Here is a 10727-nt window from a genome sequence, read left to right as displayed (position 1 = left end):
GACAGTAGATGGTGATAACGCACAGTACGATGGTGATAACGCGATAGTACGATAATGATTTGCGAAATCACGATTACTTTGATAACGAAAACGCGATAATACGACAGTACGATGGTGAAAACGCGACAGTACGATGGTGAAAACGCGATAGTATATCGCATTATCATCATCGTACTATCGTATTATCGCGATAACGAAAACGCGACAACACGATGATGATAACGCGATACTACGATAACGAAAATATTTGTGAAAATATTCATGTCAGACCAAAATAAAAACAGACAAAAAACGCCCTGATCATGGTACAATATAACATTCTTTTTTTTCTTGTTATCATATACTATATAGAAAACTCAAACCGATTGACCTGCAGAGTTTTTGCCTAAGTACATATTTGATTTTAGCTGAAAAAACTTTTTACAACCCATTAGCAAGCAATAGAAATCATTTTTAATTTCAACAGAGCTTAAATAACAAGATAAATAGAAACCAGAACACTGGAGGGGAAATTCTTCTGTGCGCATGGGCACCGGAAGGCGATAGTACGATGATGATAACGCGATAGTACGATGATGATAACGCGACAGTACGACGGTGATAACGCGACAGTACGATGACGATAATGCGACAGTACGATGATGATAACGCGACAGTACGATGGTGATAACGCGATAGTACGATAATGATATTGCGAAATCACGATACTACGATAACGAAAATGCGATAATACGATAGTACGATGGTGAAAACGCGACAGTACGATGATGAAAACGCGATAGTGTATCGCAATATCATCATCGTACTATCGTATTATCGCGTTTTCGTTATCGTAGTATGGCGTTATCTTCATCCTGCTGTCGCGTTTTCGTTTTCGTGGTTTCGTGATTTCGCGTTTTCATCATCGTACTATCGAGTATCGCGTTTCAGATCAATACATTCAAAGGCGATGGCCCTAACGGAATTCCGTACTTTTCACCATCGTACTTTCGCGTTATCACCATCGTATTGTCGCGTTATCATCATCGTACTGTCGCGTTATCACCATCGTACTATTGCGTTATCACCATCGTACTATCGCGTTATTATTATCGCACCATCGCCTTCCGGTGCACATATCCGATTTCAATAAAACAAGTATTTCCTTTTAGGCATAGCCTCTGTTAAAATGAGATTGTATAAACTCGCCCATTTGTACTGCTGTACTGGAAGATCTTCTAATTTTGAGCATGCGCATGCGTGCGGAAGGCGATGGTGCGATAATGAAAACGCGACAGTACGATGGTGATAACGCGATAGTACGATGGTGATAACGCGACAGTACGATGATGATAACGCGACAATACGATGGTGATAACGCGAAAGTACGATGGTGATAACGTGATAGTACGATACTACGATAACGATAACGCGATATCACGATATAACGATGGTGATAACGCGACAGTACGATGGTGAAAACGCGATAGTATATCGCATTATCATCATCGTACTATCGTATTATCGCGATAACGAAAACGCGACAACACGATGATGATAACGCGATACTACGATAACGAAAACGCGATAATACGATAGTACGATGATGATAATGCGATATACTATCGCGTTTTCACCATCGTACTGTCGCGTTTTCACCATCGTACTGTCGTATTATCGCGTTTTCGTTATCAAAGTATCGTGATTTCGCAATATCATTATCGTACTATCGCGTTATCACCATCGTACTGTCGCATTATCATCATCGTACTGTCGCGTTATCACCATCGTATTGTCGCGTTATCACCATCGTACTGTCACGTTATCATTATCGCACCATCGCCTTCCGGTGCGCATGTGCATACTAAAAATGAGAAGATTAGAAGTTATACTTTTAGAACTGCAGCTCCTGCTCTAGCGATAGGGCGATATGCAGATTCGAACGCGGGTGCTAGTGTGTGAAAATCTTGATTTGTATTGATGATCCTCCTATAGCTACAGCTGCTAGTTAGTCAAAAGCAAAAAATAATTAACATTTTTCCATGCTTTTTTAGCTTTCGTCAATTTAAGAGTCATTTACAGAAAATGAATTTAGGGAGACAAAGCGTGTTGGATGTTGAACAGGTTCAGAATGCTGTGCAGATATAATTTTACTGCATTTCTCATTCCTGTAAAATCATAAATAAAATGTCTGAGTAAGGGGGCGTTAACTCACTTTTGGTTGTAAACTGCTTTACTTTTTATTTTATTTTTGCAGAAAATTGCCAGACTTTGATGCATTAAAAGAAACTATGTGCCATGAAAACTGCAAACAATATTCTTCGAATATTTGCGATGCTCCGATTTCAGTGTTGTTATGCGTCTTACGGAATTCAACATCAATGACCTGAGCTTTACAAGACATGCATTTGCTTTTCAGTGTTGAAATATAAACCATCATATTTGTGAAAATATTCATCATCATATTTGTGAAAATATTCATGTCAGACCAAAATAAAAACAGACAAAAAACGCCCTGATCATGGTACAATATAACATTCTTTTTTTTCTTGTTATCATATACTATATAGAAAACTCAAACCGATTGACCTGCAGAGTTTTTGCCTAAGTACATATTTGATTTTAGCTGAAAAAACTTTTTACAACCCATTAGCAAGCAATAGAAATCATTTTTAATTTCAACAGAGCTTAAATAACAAGATAAATAGAAACCAGAACACTGGAGGGGAAATTCTTCTGTGCGCATGGGCACCGGAAGGCGATAGTACGATGATGATAACGCGATAGTACGATGATGATAACGCGACAGTACGATGGTGATAACGCGACAGTACGATGACGATAATGCGACAGTACGATGATGATAACGCGACAGTACGATGGTGATAACGCGATAGTACGATAATGATATTGCGAAATCACGATACTACGATAACGAAAATGCGATAATACGATAGTACGATGGTGAAAACGCGACAGTACGATGATGAAAACGCGATAGTGTATCGCATTATCATCATCGTACTATCGTATTATCGCGTTTTCGTTATCGTAGTATGGCGTTATCATCATCGTGCTGTCGCGTTTTCGTTATCGTGGTTTCATGATTTCGCGTTTTCATCATCGTACTATCGAGTATCGCGTTTCAGATCAATACATTCAAAGGCGATGGCCCTAACGGAATTCCGTACTACGGAATTCGTACTGTCGCGTTATCACCATCGTATTGTCGCGTTATCATCATCGTACTGTCGCGTTATCACCATCGTACTATTGCGTTATCACCATCGTACTATCGCGTTATTATTATCGCACCATCGCCTTCCGGCGCACATATCCGATTTCAATAAAACAAGTATTTCCTTTTAGGCATAGCCTCTGTTAAAATGAGATTGTATAAACTCGCCCATTTGTACTGCTGTACTGGAAGATCTTCTAATTTTGAGCATGCGCATGCGTGCGGAAGGCGATGGTGCGATAATGAAAACGCGACAGTACGATGGTGATAACGCGATAGTACGATGGTGATAACGCGACAATACGATGGTGATAACGCGAAAGTACGATGGTGATAACGTGATAGTACGATACTACGATAACGATAACGCGATATCACGATATAACGATGGTGATAACGCGACAGTTCGATGGTGAAAACGCGATAGTATATCGCATTATCATCATCGTACTATCGTATTTTCGCGTTTTCGTTATCGTAGTATCGCGTTATCATCATCGTGTTGTCGCGTTTTCGTTATCGTAGTTTCGTGATTTCGCGTTTTCATCATCGTACTATCGAGTATCGCGTTTCAGATCAACACATTCAAAAGCGATGGCCCTAACGGAATTCCGTAGTAAACGCGATATTACATCGACATTTCACCATCGTACCATCGCATCATCGCGATTTCATCATCGTGCCATCGCGTTTTCACCATCGTACCATCGTTGTTTCATCATCGTGCCATCGCACCATCGCGTTTTCGTCATCGTACCATCGTGCATCGCGGTTTAGGATTCAATAAAATGTCACGATTGTCCAAACGGAACACCGTAGTTTTTACTAATTTTTACGATGAAAATCGAGAAGCGTTTGTCACGCTTATACTCCAGGTAAACTGTCTCGATTATAAATATCTATAGTTCGAAGTCCTTATTCATCACTTCATCTATAGCGCTATTGATTACGACGACGGGAAAATGTCTTTATTGCCGCGGCGGTCCGGGGTTCGATTCCAGGCGCGGTCATATTTTTTCTTGATTTGGAACTTTTAAAATATTTTAGAAACAAAAATTCATATTCTAATGTTCATAATATGACTAAACTTCAATTCGAAAGAAAGATTATTTTTTAGCCAAACCTGGAGGCATGCTGCTTTAAATCCGAATTCCATTTATGTACGAAGTTGTATAGGAACTTTTGACAAATTGACTCAATCAGCCATTTGTCATTTTATAATACTTAACATTGTCTATCCACCGGGCCTTTGAATTACCCGAAACATTCATTTCAGATACCATTCTGTAAACTTTACAAGACAAGTTTTCAATATTTTTATTAGAACATTTAAATACGAAGCTGTTGACCTTTTAAGTTTAAAAATATATTTGTAGTATATCAATCTTTTTTCAACGCAATCAACATTTCCAAAACCCCAGATTTCACAACAATACAAATACAAATACATGACATTTATATAGCGCAAAAATTATATAATATTCTATTGCGCTTTATAATTACATAATATACATTTAAAACATATACATTCAAAATATGAACTGGATTCTAGAACTTAGATTTAGATATTATAGAAATACTATTTTATACCTGTCCACTTACTGATATTTTGTATCTAACAAGAGTACACTCATTGTTCATGAAACTGAATAAACAAATGCGTTTTCAGTTTTCAGTTTTGATCTAAAGCTGGCTTCAAACGGAATGTCTTTCAGATAACTAGGTAGATTGTTCCTCCATTTGGGACCAACTTTGCTGGAAAGTTTAAAATATTATCGTGATAGTTACCGAACATCTCGTGGCAGTTCCAAGCACTAACGCGAAAATTTGAGCTAAAACATTTTTAGGAAATGAATAGAAATATCTAGACAAATATCATTTATTGCTGAAATGTTTTCAGAAAAAAAATGCACATATTTCCTTTGAAAGTTTTCAAATTATCGTGATAGCTACCTAGCTATCTCGTGGCAGAAATATGCCTCCATACATACCAGTGGCCTTGCGACGTTTTGAGAATTTTGCTCGCAATTCCGATTGATCATTTAGGTGCTTTGTTTGCATTTGATATCAGTTATGACCACCCACCTCTGGCTCTAAAGTATCAAACCATCAAAAGTTTTTAGGTATCAAAACACAAAATGTTTTCAGGTATCAGAACTATTTTATGTAAATATATAACGATCCATAAACATCATTTTAGTAAAGAAGTTATGAACACAGAAAAAAAACGAAGTGAATGGCCATTTGATAATTATATAAGACTGAGTTTTGTTTTTATTAACTTTGAGTTTGCTTTTATTGTCATATATTACTGTCAAATTTTATCAGTGTAAGCGGAAGCAGAGCTGCTAGAAATGATGATAAAAATATGTTATATGTGACCGAGACACGCAGGTATAGACATCAGGAAATACCTACTTCCACATTCATTTTACCAAACAGCTTTCAAACAACTTTTGAAGCATATAACGTAGCTTACAATCATCTACAGACATTCCTCTTTACATTCAAGCATCAATAAAGCTTATATATGGCATGGAAATGGCCTTTACTAGGCGGGAAAATGACACTATATATTGATACGGACTACGTTCGGGTGGATCATGGAGGCACATTCGGCGAAATACTACCTGAACGTACCATAATCTCAACTTTTAAAACTTAGGCCTACCCACAAACTCGGCACAAACTCGGGTATAGCCTACAAGAGTTTACCTGCGTTCCCGACCCCGAGCTCCTGTGGTTGAGCGACCATGAAATATAACTGACAGGAGAAACGCATACTTGTATCCGATAGGCGGCAGTACTGTAGTTAACTAGTTTGACGTAAGAAAAATTCTACTTCTACCACTTTATGGCCAACATCAACAATTTGATATTACTGCCATTTAATGTATGCGCGAGGGAAGAAAGAAACAAAGTGTGAAGGTATGTACAGTGAGAGGGTTAACAAGAAATATCTTTAAAAATGATGGTCGGCGAATTGTAATAAGGAAAGAAGTTTATGAATTTTTCATCTAACATTCATCTTTCATCTAACATTTTTCAAATTGCAAAACTAAACACCGCACTTTAACAATTTAAATGGTTCTCTTTTAATTTTTCGCAAAGGTTTCGTAGGGGTGCAATTTTGTTTCGTTTATCCTTAGACGAATAATTACAGCAGTAGTTTGATAAAGATTCATGAAGCGGTTCATGAGAAGAGGTCATTAAACGTGTTTATATTTTTAGCTAAATTGGTCCCTATCCCCATTTGTAACAAAAGAGCAGGAGACCTTACGATATTGTTACACATCGAGTTTGATAAAAATCCATTACATTTTAGTGGTTAATGCGAAGAAAGGCATACCTACTTTTAGCTATAGTGGTCCCTAATAGGGCCCAAGTTCCTATATAAATAAATTTGGAAGAGGACCTTATAATGATGCTCCAGACCAAGTATGACAAAGATACACCAAGCTGTTCATGAGTCGCTGTATAAAGGCATTTCTAGTTTTAGCTCTAGCAGCCCCTAAAAGGGGTTAAATGTCCCAGCTGAACAAAGTTGGCTGCGGGCCTAATAAAAATGCTACAAATCAAGTTTGATTAGAATACATGAGAAAAAATCAATTAAAGGATTTTTTTTATTATTTTTATTTATTTCTAAAATAGGCCAACTGATCCCACTTTAACAAATGCATATTTGCTATTCATGAATTTTTGGACAATGACGTCACACCTATAAAAAAGTGAAGGTCAAGCAAAACATACAATTGTAATTATTTCAATATTTCTTTTTCATAAGCATTTAGTTTGACCGTAGTCATATCGCATAGATAAACTGTATGCAGCGTACCTTCAATTCAGTGTAATGAAATTCAGTCATTATAGCATATATATAATAAAACAGATTTCAACTGAGTTCAATATTTGCATACCATACTAAAGAAAAATATTCATATATAATAAATCAGTTAAATAATTCATAACAAATATATCAAAGCAAACAAGTACTCATTTTAATATGCAATCTGAGTAAGTCACAAAAGCAAGAAACCTTTTCATATACAGATGACAATTGTAACAAGGAAAATCTTTTAAAAAGCACTTCTCTACATAAAAGACTCTTGTCACACCCTTATTCATGTGATACGCAGACCGTATTCAGCTCTTTCTTTAATTTGATTATGTTGGTATTTGAACAGGTTTTTATCATATTTATTAAACTTACTTATCATTTTGAGATATATCAATATTCTTGCTAAATATACTGAGCCAAAGTTAGCTTTAAAATTGTGAACAGCGTCGTTTAGGATAAACGCTTTGTCTACATTTCACTCAGCGTAGCACAATCAACAGAGTAAAAGAAATTGACACTCTCGTCCAATCAGGCAGAGTGTTGCATAAATCTTTCATTTTGATAAATTATCTATAATGCGTTATCAAGTAGTTTGATTTGCAAACTGAAGTCACGTTGCATAGGTAACGAAAACGAATTTAGACGGCGTCGCCGAAAAACAAAGAACTTACTGAGTCTAAATAATGAGTTGCGCCACCTGAGACTTAAAAGACCCAAGCGACCCTACCGACACAATGTCTGGAGGTAATGCATTCCAATCACTTACTAACCAGAACAAGTGTTTGTGAACTTCATTTACGACTGAGTAAAAACATTCTGTTATGTCTGCAAAAACATGGTAAACCTTGAAAAAATCTCTCAAAAAAAAAAACACTTGGATTTACACAGTAACTCCCCTTTGACGTTATCGACACCATTTGCATGGAAATAAAACTGCTAAACAGCTAAATGCTGACTGCTGTCCGTAAGTATGGCTAAATGTTGTTGTGCCCCCCATGAGTGGTGGGGGCATATAGATTTGCTCTTGTCCGTGCGTCCGTCCATCCGTGTGTCCGTCCGAAGTTCGTGACACGCCTAGCTCAAAAAGTTGATATATAAATTAATGAACAGATGAAAACTTGCATGAGTCTTTATCATGATATGAACTTACGCACCTTCTATTTTTCGGCTGGCTCCGCCCCCTAGTTTTAGAGTTACAGTGCTTTAGGGTATAGCGGATTTTAGGGTATAGAGGATAGATTGATAAATTTTATCTTTAGACTTGAATTATTGTATAAATTTTCATATCATTCTTTTACTGGTATACAAACAGATATTCTGACATGCATTTTAAATATTTGCTTGTTGTGTTATTTTTCATATGCCATCAAATGTAAAATAAAGCTATCCCCTATAGACTAAATCAGTGTATATGTAAAAAACATCAGTGAATGAAAAGTATTTGATAGAAATTTAAAAAGCTGAATGTTTTTGAAAAGAGAATACATTATTATTCTGATTTATAGTAAAGAAATCTTGGAAAGTTTGTTAAGATGTGGAATTTAAACTAATAATCGAAAAAATGACCAAAGCTATCCTGTACTGGTTGAGGACCACCAAATCCGGACGACCACCAAACCGGACAGTTTCGTAGCTGCTAAATTTTGCTGTATTTTTAGCAATCTTTTATAAGTCAAACACACATTTGATTTTTTAACAATGATGTGGAATTATATCTGACAAAAATAACTTATTGAGGAGGAAATTTTCTTTTTTTGATTTTGTCATCCATACTGAAGCAAGAAACATCATGGGGGGATTTGGAAATCCGCACTGCATTTCTTACTATCATATAGAAGTTTTCCACACAAAAAAATCTGAATAAAATTTATATCTTTCAGGCCAGTAATGAATACTTTGACTCGTTTTCACATCACATAGCAAAATGTCATCAGTACAGAGGTTCCCATAAGTTGTAAAATAACCGTCCAGATATATGGTACAGCCAAGCAGTGAAAGTAAGTAGTTTAGTTGACCCTACATTAATGCCCTGGAAAGGGCATTAATCATTCGTTAGGGGTAAACAAATTAAGTCTTCTTCTTGAAGGTGCACCTAACTATGTTCATGTGAAATTTCACAGTTGTAAAGAAGGAAATGAAAGAGAAAATGGCGAAAAACCTCTAAAAGTGTCCGGTTGGTGGCCCCCGACCAGTACACCCTAAATCAGCGCATATGTAAACTATGACTTGGAGAGAAAAAACATGTGAATTTCTATTAAAAGTTGAATGTTTTAAGAAGAATAGATGTTTTCTGTCTGATATACTGAAAAAAAAACTACTATTTTCATTTCTTTGAATTGGAATGCAGGAAAAATTAGTTAGCTATCCGCTATACCCTAAAGCACTGTATGGCCACTGAAATAGTCAAAAATGCACATTTTCACCTTGTGACACGCCTAGCTAAAAAAGTATTTGATATAGATTCATGAAACCTTGCATGAGTCTTAATCATGATATGAACTTGCACACCTCCTATTTTTCATCTGGGTCCGCCCCCTATTTCTAGAGTTATGGCCCCTGAAATAGTCAAAAATGCACATTTTCACTTTGTGACACGCCTAGCTCAAAAAGTATTTGATATAAATTGATGAAACCTTGCATGAATCTTAATCATGATATGAACTTGCGCACCTCCTATTTTTCATCTGGGTCTGCCCCCTATTTCCAGAGTTATGGCCCCTGAAATAGTCAAAAATGCACATTTTCACCTTGTGACACGCCTAGCTAAAAAAGTATTTGATATAGATTCATGAAACCTTGCATGAGTCTTAATCATGATATAAACTTGCGCACCTCCTATTTTTCATCTGGGTCCGCCCCCTATTTCTAGAGTCATGGCCCCTGAAATTGTCAAAAATGCACATTTTCACCTTGTGACACGCCTAGCTCAAAAAGTATTTGATATAAATTGATGAAACCTTGCATGAATCTTTATCATGATATGAACTTGCGCACCTCCTATTTTTCATCTGGGTCCGCCCCCTATTTCCAGAGTTATGGCCCCTGAAATAGTAAAAAAATGCACATTTTCACCTAATTATGTGCCTCACTCGAAAAGTATTTAATGTAAATTCATGAAACCTTGCTCGAGTCTTTATCATAATGTGACCTTGCACACTTGGCATTCTTCTTGAGAATTTTAGCGTTTATTACAGAGTTATGGCCCTTGAAATAGCCAAAATAGTGGATTTTTTGTTTGTGATGCTCATAGCTCAAAAAGTATATGGTATAGAATAATGAATCTATTTCATAATTTTTTTTTGAGGCTATACCCCATTAAGATTGCAAACATTTGAATGATTTCCCCTTATTTGTGACAAATGTACCAGTGGGGGGCACACCCTGTGTCCTACAGACACATTCTAGTTTTTATTTAAATTAATCTCTCAGCTAAAATTTGTCTAAACTATACAGAAACGTGTAATCTGTGTAAATTGTTGTAAAATTAACATGTACATATGACACTAATCTGAACATTTGATTACATAATGAAAATCATCAAATGCCGATTTGGCATACTACAGTACACTTATTTGTGGAATGGAATCAGATACTTATTCCATTCCATTCCATTCCAATATCTCATTCCAATTCATTCCAAAACTTACTGATTTGTGTACATCTCTTTATGTC

This window comes from Mercenaria mercenaria, chromosome 13 (assembly GCF_021730395.1).
Source record: "Mercenaria mercenaria strain notata chromosome 13, MADL_Memer_1, whole genome shotgun sequence".
In the NCBI taxonomy this organism is placed as follows: domain Eukaryota; kingdom Metazoa; phylum Mollusca; class Bivalvia; order Venerida; family Veneridae; genus Mercenaria; species Mercenaria mercenaria.
The sequence above is the reverse complement of the archived record's forward strand: the minus strand, read 5'-3'. Positions refer to the sequence as shown.